An 18,697-nucleotide genomic window follows, 5' to 3' on the forward strand; every position below is an offset into this window, starting at 1 on the left:
ACCCATCCGGGGCGGAGAATCGCCCTGGGAGGCCCGTAGAGCGGCCCCCGGATGCGCCAATGCCGCCAATTCTCTGCTCTGTGGAGAATCGTGTCCCGGCGTCGGAGCGGGGTACTCAACGCGGGGGTTCGCCTTCAGCAAAAGTCCCGCTCCCTGTTTCTCGTGGATGTTGCCTGATCTGCTGAATTTTTACAGCTTTGTTTTTGTTCATATTTATGATTTCCAGCACTCATAGTATTTTTCTTTAGCGTAAAATAGTGGACTGTTCGAGAGATGAGCAAGCCGAGAACACATCAACTTTTAATTTTCATTGTGTATTTAACATTTATGATGAGTATAATGATATAAGATAAGAATTATTATTATTCTTGTTAGATATCAGAGTGCCTTTGTTTATTTCAGCCGGGGACATAATAGCAAATAAAGGAAGAATGATGTGTCTGACATTTTGCAAATAATTCCATGAAATCCATGGGGCTGTAATTATAACTCATTGGGTGATTCTTTTGCTAATCAGATTACTCTAAAACCAAGAATAGGCATTAGAAAACATCCCCCTCTCCCGGATTTCATATGATGTCCAGCACGAGGGGACATAGCTTTAAATTGAGGGGAGATAGATATAGGACAGATGTCAGAGGTAGGTTCTTTACTCAGAGAGTAGTAAGGGCGTGGAATGCCCTGCCTGCAACAGTAGTGGACTCGCCAACACTAAACGCATTCAAATGGTCATTGGATAGGCATATGGACAATAAGGGAATAGTGTAGAGGGACTTTAGAGGGGTTTCACAGGACGGCGCAACATCGTGGGCCGAAGGGCCTGTACTGCGCTGTAATGTTCTATGTTCTATGTAAGACTCTTCCCAATGTGGGCAGCATGGGCTCGTCTCTAGTTTGATTACCTGTCATAAAAGAGTTTTTTAAATCTATCCCACCCTTCTCTGTCCCAACCAACTCTATCTGTAGTCACATACAACAAGGCAATTCAACTATGTTGTTTTCATCATGACTGTGTCTGACCCTCTTTTGCAGCAGCTAAATTTGAGAGAGGAGCAGTGTCGGACTGTGACGCTTAGGAAAGTTTTGCATTATATCAGCACCTATCAGTATCAGTCCCACTGCACTTTACGGCCAATGCAGTGTTTGATCGGCATGTGGTTGCTGTTACAATGCAGGAAATGTGGGGACAATTCATGGACAGCAAGCTCCCACAAACAGCAATGTGACAATGCCCAGATAATCCATTTTTTGGGTAATGTTGGTTGAGGGATAAGTGTTGTCCAGGACACGGAGGATATCGTTCCTACGCTTCTTCGCAAATTTGCCACAGGATGTTTGGCCAGACAGGGTCTCTGGTTTGGGCTGTGTTTGCTGCCATTGCCACTGCTAGGCGTGCACAGTTGCATGCAGAGCCACCATATTTATAGGGGGCACAGTGCAGCGGGGAACATGTACGGTGATCACTGGTTCTGGAATTACAAGTATTACAGTGCCAGCAGCAGGATCTCTCAAGGGGTCCCGCAGTTTTTTATATCCCAATTTGATTTCCTGAACATTTTTCTTGCTTCCCCCACCACCACCACCAACGCCCCCCCCCCCCCCCCCCCCCATCCTGTCCAGTCTTTTGAGAAGGAACCTTTCTTCCAATAAACCACCTTGTCATAGCAGCATGCCTCAGTGGTGTGGAAGACATGATGTGTAGTTAATCCTGTATTCCATTATCTGCCTGCCCTTCCGGTGCTTAATGTTCTATGCTGGATGAAACAAACGCAGCAATAGAGGCCATGCCCTGATTGCCTGTTGCAGTGCTCCGAAACTTGAGTAAATGACTTCAGGGATCAGAAGCCACCCCTGCGAGGAGGCCACAACTCGAATGCACACCCTTCCTGAGGCGCATAAACTGGGTGAACAACTTCCAATCGGCACTGTGCACCCTTGCAAAAAGAGTGCATGTACAGATCGGTATCGGTGGCCACCTTGCATTTGCAGGAGGTACGGTGTTGGATTTAATGTCTTATCCAAAAGATGCACCTCTGATAATGCAGCACTCCCAGTACTGACTCGGGATATGTTTTGTGCCAGGATGTCTGTCAAAACGCTCCCTCTCAATTGTGCTCCATTAACTCCTGTCGGATTGAGTTGACTATCATGCCTGCCTGTCCTGCAGGCCTCTTCTGTAGTTAAATGGTTAGTGGCACATTCTATCTAGGTTCACACCTGTGATGATCACTTGGGTGAAATACAGATGGGTTAACTAAACTTACCAAGCTTTAACCAGTTTTATGTCAATGTCTCCAAGAGAGAAGGAAAAAGAACCCAGCCAAAATGAAGTGACTCCAGTTCAAAATACCCTGAGGATCACCTCCTCGTTGTTGCCCTCCCTTGATGTACCATTACTAAAAGCCTTATCACAACAAGCATTTAATCATTCACCCTCTTTGAGCAAATCATTCCGTCACCAGCTGTATTCTGGATATTACATAACAACAGCTGCATTTATATAGAGCCTTTAATATAGTAAAGCATCCCAAGGTGCTGCATAATCAGATAAAACTGACACCGAAACATTCAAGAAGACATTAAGGGAGGTGGCCAATTTTTAAATGCATCTTAAACCTGGAGAAAGAAGTGCAGTCTATGAGGTTTAGGCAGGGAATTCCAGAGCTTAGGGCCCAGGTAGCTGAAGGCTTGACTGCCAATGGTGAACAAAGAAAATGGAGAGGTGCTGAAGAGGTTACAGTGGGACGGGAGGAGAGTTCTTGGAGGGTTGTAGGGCAGGAGGAAGTTTCAGAGATAAGGAGGAGCAAGGCCATGGAAGGATTTGACTTCTCATGACACAACATGGTGAGCTTTCACTCATCATTGCTGAGGTTTCAATGCACTAGTCATAATAAGCATAACCAGGCATGGAATGCTGAGCTAACAAGGATCTATCCTATTGACATGTGAGAATACTTTTAAGAAATGGTTGTTTATAAAATAGCTGTAGTGGACTTCCGGTGGCGGCAATGCGGAGCTAAGCCGCACGTTCGACAGCTCCCACTAATAACGGACTTTGGGGCTCTTTTCAGGTTAAGGTGGAGCTGCTGGAGTCGCTGAAGGCTACCACCAGAGAGCTGCTGGAGACTCAGACAGCCCAGGGGGCCGCAATCCGGGAGCTACAGCAGCAGGCCTCCGAAAGGGAGGATGAGGCCATGGCCATCGCGGGGAAGGTGGAGATGCACGAGGCGCTCCATAAAAGGTGGCAGGAGCGGTTCGAGGAGCTGGACAACCGGTCGAGGCGGAAGAATTAGCGGATCCTGGGCCTCACGGAGGGGCTGGAGGGGTCGGACCTGGCGGCCTATGTGGTCGTTATGCTGAACTCGTTGATGGGAGCTGGGTCCTTCCAGGGGCCCCTGAAGTTGGAGGGGGCCCACAGAATTCTGGCTAGGAGGCCCAAGCCGAATGAGCCGCCGCGGGCGGTGTTGGTGCGGTTTCATCGGTTCGTGGATCGTGAGTGTGTGCTCCGGTGGGCCAAGAAGGAGCGGAGCAGCAAGTGGGAGAACACGGAGGTGCGGATCTTCCAGGACTGGAGTGCGGAGGTGGCTAAGCGGAGAGCCGGGTTCAACCGGACGAAGGCGGTGCTCCACAGACGGAGCGTGAAGTTTGGCATGTTGCAGCCGCCGCGTCTGTGGGTCACCTATAAGGATCGGCACCATTATTTTGAGTCCCCGGAGGAGGCGTGGGCCTTTGTGCAGGTCGAGAAACTGGACTGAAACTGAGGGTCCAAGATGGGGGATTTTGTATGATAATGTAATTGTGTTTGATTTTTGCTCTGGAGGGGGGGGGGTTCTCTGTTTAATGCAAGATGTGTGTTGGCTTTAGGGTGGGTGGGGCGATGTCGTTATGTCTTTTTCTATGGGTCTGGTGGACGGGTTCGGGCAGGGAGGTAAACTGGGAGTGCGGGGAGCTGGTGGTGGGGACTGGCAATGGGAGTTGCCCTAGAGGAGGCGGGGTTGGGCAGGGTGAAGGCGTGGGCTTTTCTCTGGTTTCCCACGCTGTGGGACGATGGGGGCGGAGTTGGGGCTGAGAAGCACGGGTCGTTGCTGGCTGTTATTTTACCGCGCAAGAGCGGGGGGGGGGGGGGGGTAGGTGGGCCTGCTGATGGGCACGAAGGAGGAGAAGTAATCCCACATGGGGAGGAGTCGGAGGTATGGCGGGAGTCGCCGGGGTCAGCAGAGGTTAGCTGGCTCACGGGAGTGCTATGAAGGGAGGGGCGCAGCTAGGAGGGGGTCCTAGCCTTGGGGGGTGGGGGGGGTGGGGGGCACCGGGTTGCTGCTGAAATGGCCAGGCAGGAGCTGGAGGATGCAGGGGGTGCTGGGGGGGGGGGGGGGGAGTTGCCACCGTGGGGAACTGGCCGAGCGGGGGACGCTGGCCAGTGGTGGGCAGGGGATGGGTTATGGCTAATCGGCAGGGGAGGGGGCAGGGAGCCCTCTGATCCGGCTGATAACCTGGAATGTGAGGGGGCTGAATGGGCCGGTCAAACGGGCCCTGGTGTTTGCGCACTTGAAGGGCTGAAGGCGGATGTGGCCATGCTCCAAGAGGCGCACCTGAAAATGGCGGACCAGGTTCGACTGAGGAAGGGATGGGTGGGCCAAGTTTTTCATTCAGGGCTGGATGAGAAGAATCGGGGGGTGGCGATCCTGGTGGGAAAGAGGGTGTCATTTGAGGCGTTGAATGTGGTGGCTGACAGTGGCGGGAGGTACGTGATGGTAAGTGGTAAGCTGCAGGGGGAGCGGGTGGTGTTGGTGAATGTTTACGCCCCAAATTGGGACGATGCGGGGTTTATGCGGCGCATGTTGGGCCGCATTCCGGACCTGGAGGTGGGGGGCCTGATCATGGGGGGGGGGACTTCAACACGGTGCTGGATCCCCCATTGGATCGATCCAAGTCCCGGACGGGTAGGAGGCCAGCGGCGGCTAAGGTGTTGAGGGGATTTATGGATCAGATGGGAGGGGTGGATCCCTGGAGGTTTGCGAGGCCAAGGGCCAGGGAATACTCGTTTTTCTCCCACGTGCATAAAGCCTATTCGAGGATTGATTTTTTTGTCCTGAGCAGGGGGCTGGTTTCGAGGGTGGAGGATGTTGAATACTCTGCCATTGCCATTTCAGATCATGCCCCGCACTGGGTGGACCTCGGGCTGGGATAGGAGAGGGACCAGCGTCCGCTCTGGCGCTTGGAGGTGGGGCTGCTGGCAGATGAGGAGGTGGCCGAGAGGGTTCGGGGGTGTATTGAGAGGTACCTTGAGGCCAACGATAACGGGGAGGTCCGAGTGGGAATGGTCTGGGAGGCATTGAAGGCGGTGATTAGAGGGGAGTTGATTTCCATCCGAACCCATAGAGAGAGGGGGGAGCAGAGGGAGAGACTGATAGGGGAGATGGTGAGGGTGGATAGGAGATATGCGGAGGCTCCGGAGGAGGGATTGCTGGGGGAGAGGCGTAGCCTTCAGGCCAGGATCAACCTATTGACTATCAGAAAGGCGGAAGCTCAGTGGAGGAAAGCACAGGGGGCGGTGTATGAATATGGGGAGAAGGCGAGCAGGATGCTGGCACACCAGCTCCGAAAGCGGGACGCGGCCAGGGAGATTGGGGGAGTGACGGATAGAGCTGGGAAGGTGGTGCGGAGGGGGGTAGATGTTAATGGGGTCTTCAGGGACTTTTATGGGGAACTGTACCGGTCTGAACCCCCGGTGGAGGGGGGTGGAATGGGGCGCTTTCTGGACAAACTGCGATTTCCGAGGGTGGAGGAGGGGCAGGTGGAGGGACTGGGGGCGCCGATTGAGCTGGAGGAGCTGGTCAAAGGGATAGGGAACATGCAGTCGGGGAAGGCGCCGGGGCCGGATGGGTTTCCGGCCGAATTTTATAAAAGGTATTTGGACCTGTTGGGGTCCCTGTTGGTCCGGACCTTTAACGAGGCAAGGGAGGGGGGGGGCTTTGCACCCAACTATGTCACGGGCGCTGATTTCCTTGATCCTGAAGCGGGACAAGGACCCTCTGCAGTGCGGATCATATAGGCCGATCTCGCTGCTAAATGCAGACGCCAAGCTGCTGGCAAAGATCCTGGCCACAAGGATAGAGGACTGTGTGCCGGGGTTATTCATGAGGACCAGACGGGGTTTGTGAAGGGAAGGCAGTTGAATACAAACGTACGAAGGCTCCTCAACGTTATTATGATGCCGGCTGTGGAAGGGGAGTCGGAGATAGTGGTGGCATTAGATGCGGAGAAGGAGAGGTTTGGGTTTGGGGAGGGGTTTATCCGTTGGGTGAGGTTGCTCTATGAGGCCTCGATGGCGAGTGTAGCCACAAATAGGAGGAGGTCGGAGTACTTTCGGCTGTACTGGGGGACGAGACAGGGGTGTCCCCTGTCCCCCTTGCTCTTTGCGTTAGCAATTGAGCCCCTGGCCATGGCGTTGAGGGAGTCGGGGAACTGGAGGGGCCTGGTGCGGGTGGGAAGGAGCATCGAGTATCGCTTTATGCGGACGACCTGTTGCTGTATGTGGCATACCCGGTCGGGGGGATGCCGGAGGTGATGAGGATTCTTAGTGAATTTGGGGGCTTCTCTGGGTATAAGTTGAACCTGGGCAAGAGCGAGTTGTTCGTGGTGCACCCGGGGGATCAGGAGGAGGGGATTGGTAGGCTCCCACTGAAGCAGGCAGGGAAGAGCTTCAGGAGTCCAGGTGGCTGGGAGCTGGTGGGCCATGCAAAGCTCAACCTCACAAGGTTGGTGGAGCAGATGGAGGAGGAGTTCAAAAGGTGGGATATGTTACCGCTGTCACTGGCGGGGAGGGTGCAGTCCGTTAAGATGACGGTGCTCCCGAGGTTTTTGTTCCTGTTCCAGTGCCTCCCCATCCTTATCCCGAAGGCCTTTTTTAGGAGGGTCAACAGGAGTATTACGGGATTTGTGTGGGCGCATGGGACTCCGAGGGTGAGAAGGATGTTCTTGGAACGAGGCAGGGATAGGGGGGGGGGGGGGGCTGGCGCTGCCCAACCTCTGTGGGTATTATTGGGCTGCCAACGCAGCGATGGTGCGTAAGTGGGTAATGGACGGGGAAGGGGCAGCATGGAAGAGGATGGAGAAGGCGTCCTGTGTGGGCACGAGCCTGGAGGCGCTGGTAACGGCGCTGTTGCCGCTCCCTCCAATGAGGTATACCACGAGCCCGGTGGTGGCGGCTACCCTCAAAATTTGGGGCAATGGAGGCGACATAGGGGAGAAGTGGGGGGCTCGATGGAGGCCCTGATACGGGGGAACCATCGGTTTGTTCCAGGGAGCATTGATGGCGGATTACTGGGCTGGCACAGGGTAGGGGTTAGGACGTTGAGGGACCTGTTTGTGGAGGGGAGGTTCGCGAGCTTGGGGGAGTTAGAGGGGAAGTTTGGGCTCCCCCCCGGGAACATGTTTTGGTACATGCATGTTAGGGCGTTTGCCAGGCGGCAGGTGGAGGGGTTCCCCTTGTTGCCCCCACGTGGGGTACGGGACAGGTTCTCTCGGGGGTGTGGGTTGGAGTAGGGAGGATTTAGGACATATACCGGGTAAAGCAGGAGGTAGACGAGGACTCGGTGGAGGAACTGAAGGGTAAATGGGAAGAGGAGCTGGGTGAGGAGATTGAGGAGGGGACATGGGCGGATGGCCTGGAGAGAGTGAATTCCTCCTCTTCCTGTGCGAGGCTTAGCCTCATACAGTTCAAGGTGCTGCATCGGGCCCACATGACTGGAATGAGCATGAGTAGGTTTTTCGGGGGCGAAGACAGGTGTGCTAGGTGCTCGGGGAGCCCAGCGAACCACGCCCATATGTTTTGGGCGTGCCCAGCGCTGGGGGAGATTTGGAAGGGGGTAGCAAGGACGGTGTCAAGGGTGGTGGGATCCAGGGTCAAGCCAGGCTGGGGACTCGCAATTTTTGGGGTTGCAGTGGAGCCGGGAGTGCAGGAGGCGAAAGAGGCCGGTGTTCTGGCCTTTGCGTCCCTGGTAGCCCGGCGGAGGATTCTTCTTCAGTGGAAGGATGCGAGGCCCCCAAGCGTGGAGGCCTGGATCAATGATATGGCGGGGTTCATCAAATTGGAGAACGTGAAATTTGCCCTGAGGTGATCAGTACAAGGGTTCTTTAGGCGGTGGCAGCCTTTCCTGGACTTCCTGGCGGAACGGTAGGGAAATGGGCCGGCAGCAGCAGCAACCCGGGGAGGGGGGAGGGGGGAGGGGGGGGGGGGGTTTGGTTCGGTGGGAGGGAGAATTGTGTACATGGGTTTGTTGGATGTGGCGGGTGTTATCTCTTTTCTTTTTGTTGTTTGTTTTTTGGTTTTTTTTGTAGTTGTTTTTGTAGTTGGGTGGGTGTAATATTGTTTGGTTGTTTATATTTTGTGAAAATCTTAATAAAAATTATTTAAAAAAAAAAAAAATAGCTGTAGTGGATGTACCTTTAAGAATGGGTGTTTATCAGTGATGTCAGAGTGTGGGTGGAGCTGGGCTGTCTGTCTGCTTTTATTTTTGTTTTGCACTGTCTGCTACAGGGTGTGTTTTGGTTTCATTTTGAGAGCTGGATAGCTGCCATCACAGCAAGAAGGTGCATTAGTCTCTCTCTCTGCAACCTAAAGACTGTCTCCAGATCCTTTGGTGATTTTAAAATAATATCTGTTTCTGTGGAGAGGTTAAACATGATGTCTTTTTGTAAAAAGTTTTTTTTTGTCTTACGGATATTTCAAATAAGAGTTACTTGCAGAGTACTGTATTCTTTGAGGGATTTATTGGTGTTGATAGTTGTTAAGATGTTTACTGTAGGTTCATAAAGGATTATACTCAACGTTAATATTAAAGTCAGTAACAAAAAATTACTATGGTAATTTGAAGTTGAATTTAAGCCTATTCCTCACTCGCAGATTCTAGTGTGCATTGGTCAAAGTTAGTGTACATTGATAACAGACAATGTACATCATTACTGGTCAGTGTCCACTAGTCCGAGTCAGCAACAATCAATGAAGACCAGTAATGGTTACTGTACCATGTTTTTAAAAAAAAATATTTTATTAGGGTATTTGCAAGTTTTTATAATAATAACAATAGCAATGCCATAAACATGGTACAATAAACATTTCCCGCCCCATCCCAATCTTCACACACCCCCAACCATGAAACAACAATCCGGCCCTTTCCCTCCTCCCCCACTTTGGAATACTGCATCTGCTGACAGTTTTATTTTCCCCGAGAAAGTCGACGAACAGCTGCCACCTCCGGGTGAACCCTATCATTGACCCTCTTAAGGCGAACTTTATTTTCTCGAGACTGAGAAACCCAGCCATGTCACTAACCCAGGTCTCGACACTCGGGGGTTTAGGGTCCTTCCATATTAATAAGATCCGTCTCCGGGCTACCAGGGAGGCAAAGGCCAGGACGTCAGCCTCTTTCAGCCCCTGAACTCCCGGCTCTTCTGACACTCCAAAGATCGCTACCTCTGGACTCGGCACCACCCATGTTTTGAGTACCGTGGACATTGCCTCAGCAAAATCCTGCCAAAACCCTCTGAGCTTCGGGCATGCCCAAAACATATGGACATGATTTGCTGGGCTTCCTGTGCATCTCGCACACCTGTCCTCTACCCCAAAAAACTTGCTCATCGGGGCCACTATCTTGTGAGCCCGGTGGACTACCTTAAATTGTATCAGGCTAAGCCTGGCATATGATGAGGATGTGTTAACCCTACTTAGGACATCCACCCACAGACCTGCCTCTATTTCTCCTCCTAGCTCGTCCTCTCACTTACCCTTAAGTCCTCCACCGGGGTTTCCTCCGCATCCCAAAGCTCCTGGTAAATATCCGATACCTTCCCCTCTCCCATCCAGGTACTGGAAGCTACTCTATCCTGTATCCTCCGTGGCGGCAGCAGCGGAAAGGCCTGCTGAAAAGCGGAACCTGCCTTCTCAAGAAGTCTCACACCTGCAAATACCTAAACCTATTCCTTGCTGACAATTCAAATATATCCTCCAAGGCTTTCAAGCTGGGAAAGCTCCCGTCTATAAATAGATCCCCCATCTTCCTAATTCCTACCCTTTGCCAACTCCGGAACGCACCATCTAGCCTATCCGATACAAACCGATGATTATTGTAAACCGGGGTCCAAACTGATGCTCCCTCCACTCTCTTATATCTCCTCCACTGCCCCCAGATTCTCAGAGCCGCCACCACCACCGGACTTATGGAGTATCGGGCTGGCAAGAATGGAAGAGGTGCCGTTATCAATGCTCCCAAACTTGTCTTTACGTGACGCCGCCTCCATTCGCTCCCATGCCGACCCCTCCCCCACTACCCCCTTCCTAATCATGGCTACATTAGCTGCCCAGTAGTAATTGCAGAGGTTCGGCAGCGCCAACCCACCCTCCCCCCGACTGTGCTCCAGCAACACTGTCTTCACTCGTAGGGTTTTACTCGCCCACACAAAGCCCGAAATAACCTTATTCACCCGCTTGAAAAAGGCCTTTGGGATGAAGCTGGGGAGGCACTGAAAGACAAACAGAAATCTGGGGAGGACGAAAGGGACAATGCTGGAAAATCTCAGCAGGTCTGGCAGCATCTGTAGGGGTTGAAAAGAGCTAACGTTTCGAGTCCGATGACTCTTTGTCAAAGCTTCTGGGGAGGACCGTCATTTTCACGGTCTGTACCCTCCCCGCCAGTGATAGCGGGAGCATGTCCCATCTCTTAATATCCCCTTTCATTTGTTCTACAAGCCGGGATAGGTTTAACTTGTGCAGTGCCTCCCATTCCCGGGCCACCTGGATTCCCAGATACCGAAAGCTCTTTCCTAACATTCTAAGCGGCAGCTCTCCCAGTCTCTTCTCCTGCCCTCTTGCCTGGATCGTGAACATCTCGCTTTTCCCCATGTTCAATTTATACCTCGGAAAATTGCCAAATTCCCCCAAGATTCGCATAACGTCTCCCATCTCCTCCAACAGGTCTGAAATATACAAGAGCAGGTCATTTGCGTAAAGCGAGACCTGGTGCTCCACCCACCCCCCCCCCCCCCCCCCCCCCCCCCCCCCCCCCCCCCCCCCCCGAACCAGCCCTTTCCACCTTTCCAGTTCCTAGCGGCTCTTAACGCCATAGCCAATGGCTCTATGGCCAGAGAAAACAGTAACGGGGAGAGGGGGCACCCTTGCCTCATCCCTCTGTGTAATTTTAAATACCCCAACCTCAGCCGGTTCCTACGCACACTCGCTACTGGTGCCTAATGGAGCAACCTCTCCCAGTCAATGAAGCCCTCACGAAATCCAAACCTTCCCAGCGCCTCCCATAGATAATCCCACTCCACCCGATCAAAAGCCTTCTCCGCTACCCTCGCTAACACCACCTCCACCTCCTCTCCTTCTGAGGGCATCATAATTACATTTAAAAGCCTTCGAATATTGGCCTTGAATTGCCTGCCCTTTACAAATCCCACCTTGTCTTTCCTTATCACCCGCGGGACACAGTCCTCTATCCTTGTGGCCAGTATCTTAGCCAGCAGTTTGGCGTCCACATTCAGTAGAGAAATTGGCCTGTATGACCCGCGTTGCTTCAGATCCTTCTCCCGTTTCAGGATCAAAGCCTGAAATTGAAGCCTGCGACATTGTTTGGGGGAGAACTCCCTTCTCTCTTGCTTCATTAAATGTCCTCACCAGCAGTGGGCTCAATATCTCTGAAAACGTCTTATAGAATTCCACCAGGTAGCCAAGGCCCCGAGGCCTTGCCCGACTGCATGCCCCCCAACCCCTCGATTATTTCCTCAATCTCAATTGGGGCTCCCTGCCCTTCCACAAGATTCTCTTTTACCCTCGAAAACCTCAACTGATCCAAAAACTGCCTCATCCCCTCCACCACAGCCGGGGGTTCCAACTCATTTAATTTACTGTAAAAGTCCTTAAAAACCTCATTCACCCCCACTGGGTCCAGGATGAAGTGTTGGCTAGCGTAGACTTGAGAGATGAACAGACACTTCCAACACTGATGAAGGTTCAACTCAATTTTATTAACTATTTCTAACTAACTAACACACGATGACTGTGGGTCCAAATGATGCTAACTTAAACTAGAGACCTAAGCCTTGTCCGAACCAGTTGATTCTGTCAGCACGTGTTGTGAGTCTGTGCTGGGCTGGATGAGTTCTTGTTACACTCAGAGGCAGCACCCAGAATGAGCGGGAACCGTGGTGCCCTCTGCCTTTATAGTGTGTGTATTCTAACTGGTGATTGGCTGCGGTGTTTGTACATGTTGATTGGTCCCTGTGTGTGTCCATCAGTGTGTGTTTGCACCATGATATACTGGTGTATATTATGACACAGGACAGTATTCCCACCTCTACTCTTTACTCTCCCTATCTCCCTGGCCGCTTCCCTTTTCCTGAGCTGGTGCACCAACATTCTGCTTGCTTTTCCCCGTACTTATAAATCATCCCCCTTGCCTTTCTGAACTGTTCCACTGCTTTCCCTGTAGTCAGCAGCCCAAACTCCACCTGTAACCTCCGCCGCTCCCTCAGTAGCCCCGCGTCCGGGGCCTCCGAGTATCTCCTGCCCACCTGGAGTATCTCCTCAACTAACCTATCCCTCTCAGCCCGTTCCGCTTTCTCTCTGTGGGCCCGTATCGAGATTAATTCCCCTCTGACTACTGCCTTCAAAGCTTCCCAGACCGTCGCTGCAGAGACCTCCCATGTATCATTTGTTTCCAGGTAGTTCTGGATAGACTTGTTCACCTACCCACATGGACTTGTTCACACACCCACAGACCGCCTCGTCCGCTAGCAACCCCACATCCAGTCTCCACAATTGGTGTTGTTCTCTCTCCACACTAACCCATAGATCCACCCAATGTGGGGCATGATCCGACACTGTGCCACCAGTATCCACCATCCCCGGTATTAGCGCCCTGCTCAGAACGAAAAAGTTGATGCGAGAGTATACCTTATGGACATGGGAGAAAAAAGAAAACTCCTTCGCCCTTGGCCGTGAAAACCTCCATGGGTCTACTCCCCCCATCTGTTCCATAAACCCCTTCAATTCCTTTGCCACAGCCGGCCTCCTCCCTGTCCTGGATTTTGACCGGCCAATTCCAGATCAATGACTGTGTTAAAATTTCCTCCCATAGGACGGCACGGTGGCACAGTGGGTTAGCCCTGCTGCCTCACGGCACCAAGGTCCCAGGTTCGATCCCGGCTCTAGGTCACTGTCCGTCTGGAGTTTGCACATTCTCCCCGTGTCTGCGTGGGTTTCACCCCCACAACCCAAAGATGTGCAGAGTAGGTGGATTGGCCATGCTAAATTGCCCCTTAATTGGAAAAAGTGAATTGGGTACTCTAAATTTAAAAAAAATAAAAATAAAAAATAAAAAAATCTCCTCCCATAATCAGGTTATGTGACTCTAAGTCTGGGATCTTACTTAACACCCGCCTCATAAATTCCACATTGTCCCAATTCAGAGCATATACGTTCACGAGTACCACCTGCACCCCCTCCAGCTTCCCACTCACCATTATGCACCTACCCCCTTTGTCTGACCCAATTCTCCCTGCCCGTTACTGTACAATGTTAATGGTCAGCATAGTTTAGAAGGTGTAATAACTGAAGGGGAAATGGAGAACCAAAATAAGAGAACAACATCACCCTCAGGCAGAGCAAAATAGGTGACAAGTGTGAGAAGGGAGGTGGTCAATGCAGGATTGAGGGTGTTGTACCTAAATGTGCACAGTATACGGAACAAGGTAAATTAGCTTGTTGCGCACATTGAAATTGGCCGGTACGCTGTTGTAGGCATCATAGAAATGTGGCTGCAAGGGGATCAGGGCTGGGATCTAAATATCCAAGGATATATGTCCTATCAAAAGGACAGACAGATGGGCAAAGGGGGCAGGGTTGCATTGTTGGTAAGAAATCAATTTTAATTGATAGCAAGGAGCAATATAGGATCACAAGGCATAGAATCTCTGGGGTAGAGTTGAGGGATCGCAAACATAAAAAGACCCTGATGGGAGTTATGTACAGGCCCCCAGGCAGTAGTCAGGGTGTGGGGCAGGAAATAAATCAGGAGATAGAAAAGGCATGCAAAAAAGGCAATATTACAATAATCATGGGGGACCTATGCAGGTGAACTGGGAAAATCAGGTTGGTAGTGGATCCCAAGAAAAGGAATTTGTGGAATATCTATGAGATGGTTTTTTGGAGCCTACTAGGAACAGGCAATTCTGGATTTGGTGATGTGTAATGAGGCAGACTTGATTAGGGAACTTAAGGTGAAGGAACCCTTAGGGTGAGGTGATCATAATATGATAGAATTTACCCCGCAGTTTGAGAGGGAGAAGCTGTAATCAGACGTAACGGTATTACAATTAAATAAGGGTAACTACAAAGACATGAGGGAGGAGTTGGCCAGAGTTGATTGGAAAAGGAGCCGAGCGGGAAGACAGTGGAACAACAATGGCAGGAGTTTTTGGGGATTGTTCAGGAGACCCAACAGAAATTCATCCCAAGGAGGAGGAAACATGCTGAGGAGAGGACAAGGTATCAATGGCTGACGAGGGATGTCAAGAACAGCATAAAAGCTAAAGAAAAAGCATACAAAGTGGCGAGGGTTAGTGGGAAGCTAGAGGATTGGGGCGCCTTTAAAAGTGAGCAGAGGACTAAAAAAGCAATAATGGGGGAAAAGATAAAATATGAGCATAAGCTAGCTAGTAATATAAAAGAAGATAGCAAGAGATTTTTCAATATATAAAAGGTAAGAAAGAGCCAAGAACAGACATTGGACCACTGGAAAATAAGGCTGGAGAAGAAGTAATAGGAAACAAAGAAATGGCAGAGGAACTGAATAGTTATTTTCCATCAGTCTTCATGGTGGAAGACACCAGTGGGATAGCAGAACTTCAGGAGAATTGGGGGGCAGAGGTGAGTGCAGTGGCCATTAGCACGGAGAAGGTTCTGGGGAAACTGAAAGGTCTGAAGGTGGATAAATCACTTGGATCAGATGGACTACGCCCCAGGGTTCTAAAGGAGATAGCTGAGGAGATTGTGGATGCATTGGTAGTGATCTTCCAGGAATCACTGGAGGCAGGAAGGATCCCAGAGGAGTGGAAAATGGCTAATGTCACACCCCTGCTTAAGAAGGGAGAGAGGCAGAAGACAGGAAATTATAGGCCAGTTAGCCTGACTTTGGTCATTGGTAAGATTTTGAAGTCCATTATTAAAGATGAGATTGCAAAATACTTGGAAGTGCACGATGAAATAGGACTGAGTCAGCATGACTTCGGCAAGGGGAGATCATGTCTGACAAATCTCACTATCCGTGTGAAGTTTGCACATTCTCCTCGTATCCGCGCGGGTTTCAGCCCCACAACCCCACACATGCTAAATTGCCCCGTAATTATAAAAAAAATAATTGGGTACTCTAAATTTATTTTTAAAATAAAAAAATGCCTGACAAATCTATTAGAATTCTTTGAGCAGGTAACAAGGACGTTAGACAAAGGAGAACCTGTGGATGTGATCTATTTTGGTTTCCAGAAGGCCTTTGACAAGGTGTCATATAGGAGACTGTGAAATAGGTGAAGAGCCCATGGTGTTACGGGTAAGTACTGGCATCGATAGAGGATTGGCTGACTGGCAGAAGGCAGAGAGTGGGGATAAAGGGGTCTTTTTCAGGATGGCAGCCGGTGAACAGTGATGTGCCTCAGGGGTCTGAGCTGGAACCATACACATTATACAATATACATTAATGATCAGCAAGAAGGAACTGAGGGCACTGTTGATACAAAGATATGCAGATGGACAGCATGTATTGAGAAAGCAGAGGGGTTGCAGAAGGACTTGGACAGGTTAGGGGAGTGGACAAAGAAGTGGCTGATGGAATGCAATGTGGAAAAGTTTGTGCACTTTGGTAGGAAGAATGGAGGCATAGGTTATTTTCTAATTGGGAAAAGACTTAGGAAATCAGAAGCACAAAGAGACATAGGAGTCCTAGTTCACGATTCCCTTAAGGTTAATGTGCAGGTTCAGTGGCAGGTAGGAAGGCAAATGAAACGAAAATGAAATGAAAATCGCTTATTTTCACAAGTAGGCTTCAAATGAAGTTACTGTGAAAAGCCCCTAGTCGCCACATTCCGGCGCCTGTTCGGGGAGGCTGGTACGGGAATTGAACCATGCTGCTGGCCTGCCTTGGTCTGCTTTAAAAGCCAGTGATTTAGCCCAGTGTGCAAGGGGCGGCACGGTGGCACAGTGGTTAGCATTGCTGCCTACGGCGCTGAGGACCTGGGTTCGAATCTAGCCCTGTGCTAAACCAGCCCCTATTAGCATTCCTGTTGAGAGGGCTAAAAGACAAGAGCAGGGATGTACTTTTGAGGCTGTATAAGGCTCTGGTCAGACCCCATTTGGAGTTTTGTGAGCAGTCTTGGGCCTCGTATCTAAGGAAGGATGTGCTGGCCTTGAAACGGGTCCAGAGGAGGTTCACAAGAATGATCCCTGGAATGAAGAGCTTGTCACATGAGGAGTGCTTGAGGACTCTGGGTCTGTACTCATTGGGAGTTTACAAGGATGAGGGGGGATCTTATTCAAACTTACAAGATACTGCGAGACCTGGATAGAGTGGACGTGGAGAGGATGTTTTCACTCATAGGAAAGACTAGAACCCGAGGGCACAGTCTCCACAGTCTCAGACTGAAGGGTTGATCGTTTAAAACTGAGATAAGGAAGAATTTCTTCAGCCAGAGGCTGGTGAATCTGTGAAACGTTTTGCCGCAGAAGGCTGTGGGGCCAAATCACTGAGTGTCTTGAAAATAGAGATAGATTCTTGACTAAAAAGGGAATCAGGGGTTATGGAGAGAAGGCAGGAGAATGGGGATGAGAAAAATACCAACCATGATTGAATGGCAGAGCAGATTCGATGGGCCGAATGCCCTAATTCTGCCCCTATATCTTATGGACTTTGATCTTATGGTCCTATGGTCTAAATATATTTACTACATGGCAAATGTTTAATAATGAGTTATAGAAAATGCTTAATCATTCATGTATTAATACAACTGTCAGCAACTTTAAATTATAAAAACAAAATAAATCTTTACACTTTGGACGCAGACGGAGCGCACAGCTCTCACAGTCAATGTTGTGAGCAATCAGTGCACATCTCACTTCACTCGTCCTGGCTTTATGCGCAGATCACTTCAGTCGTATCGGTAGGGAAAAAAACTACACAGGAGGAAACCAGCAGAATATGGCGACCCTGTGCTTGGACAATGTCTAGTGGACCACACTCAGGACCCAGATGGGCTGCATGAGGCCCCCGGACCTCAGATTGCCCACCACTGATCTGGACACATATCACTGAGCAACTTCAATCTGTTCTGGCAATCTATTTGCAGAGAGTGTATGGCAGCGAAACAAACCATTCAGTACTTATCCGCCACTCGAATCTCCTGCCACCTGACCTCATCTCATTCAAAACTGCTTTTATTCCCTCATTTCTTTTCCTCAAATGCGCCAATGTTATTTAGTTTAATGACTCTCAGTAAGTCCCACATTCTCACAGTCTGTAGTGCGACAAGATTGTTAACGTGGACCTGAGCCACTAGGACAGCCTGAGAGGACCTCAGTTTTATATTGTTCCTGAAGGATTTCATTGATGTCATTTTGCCTTTTGACCAGCAGCTTTACTTGTGTAGATGGTTATGTAGGAGATTGAATCTCTCACAAACTAGACTCTATCAGAGTCTATTCTCTGTCACATAAACACACAGGTCTAACAGCGAATCCCAGGGCCGAATTGGTGTCTGGGTGCAGAGGTGTGATGTGTTTCATTGCACTAATGGCTACACTTTGATTTTGGCTTAGATGAATCCCAGTTTTCCTCTGCATTCACCACCCTACGCCATCTTCCCCTGGCCGTTTTGTGAGTAAGGAATGCCTAGTGTGCAAAACACACACATACACCCCACAATTTAGATGCACTGTTTACTTCTGTGCATTATTTCCACATCAGGTTTCAGAGCTTGTGAAGAGAAGAGAAAGCTTGCTGAGGGATCCAAAATCTTTCTGAAAGGTTAATGTAAAATGTTTGGCATCTTCAAATGTCCTATTGGGTGCTGTATTGTAATGTTGATGTGTTTTACTGCACTGATACATAATCGGGATCTGTGCTTTAAAGACATGTTGGTCCTTACATTGGCCAGCTTTGTATAATTGTTCACATGAATTGCAGTACTTTCCCAATGGAGAAAGTACCATAATGTATGAAACAAATGCTGACTGAGGGGAACCTTTTACTGTGATTTAATTAAGATGGCAGATATGGCTGTTTTTTGAAACTGCTTCTGAAGGTAGAAAAAATGGTCTGCACCCCCTCCCCGCACCCCCAACACATCTGCTTTGAAATGGAAATGGATATTTGTTCTGTCAATGGAGCTGGAAGATTTTGTTATGGCTGTTGTTGCACGATGAATGCTTCGGTTTCAAAAGCTTTAACTCAGCAGTTGGTCCAATTAGAATCATATAATCATAGAATTTAGAGTTCAGAAGGAGGCCATTTGGCCCATCAAGTCTGCACCGGCCCTTGTAAAGAGCACCCTACGTAAGCCCATGCCTCCACCCTATCCCATAACCCAGTAACTCCACGTAACCTTTTTGGACACTAAGGTGCAATTTAGCATGGCCAATCCACCTAACCAG

The sequence above is a fragment of the Scyliorhinus canicula genome, chromosome 2 (assembly GCF_902713615.1).
Source record: "Scyliorhinus canicula chromosome 2, sScyCan1.1, whole genome shotgun sequence".
Classification (NCBI taxonomy): domain Eukaryota; kingdom Metazoa; phylum Chordata; class Chondrichthyes; order Carcharhiniformes; family Scyliorhinidae; genus Scyliorhinus; species Scyliorhinus canicula.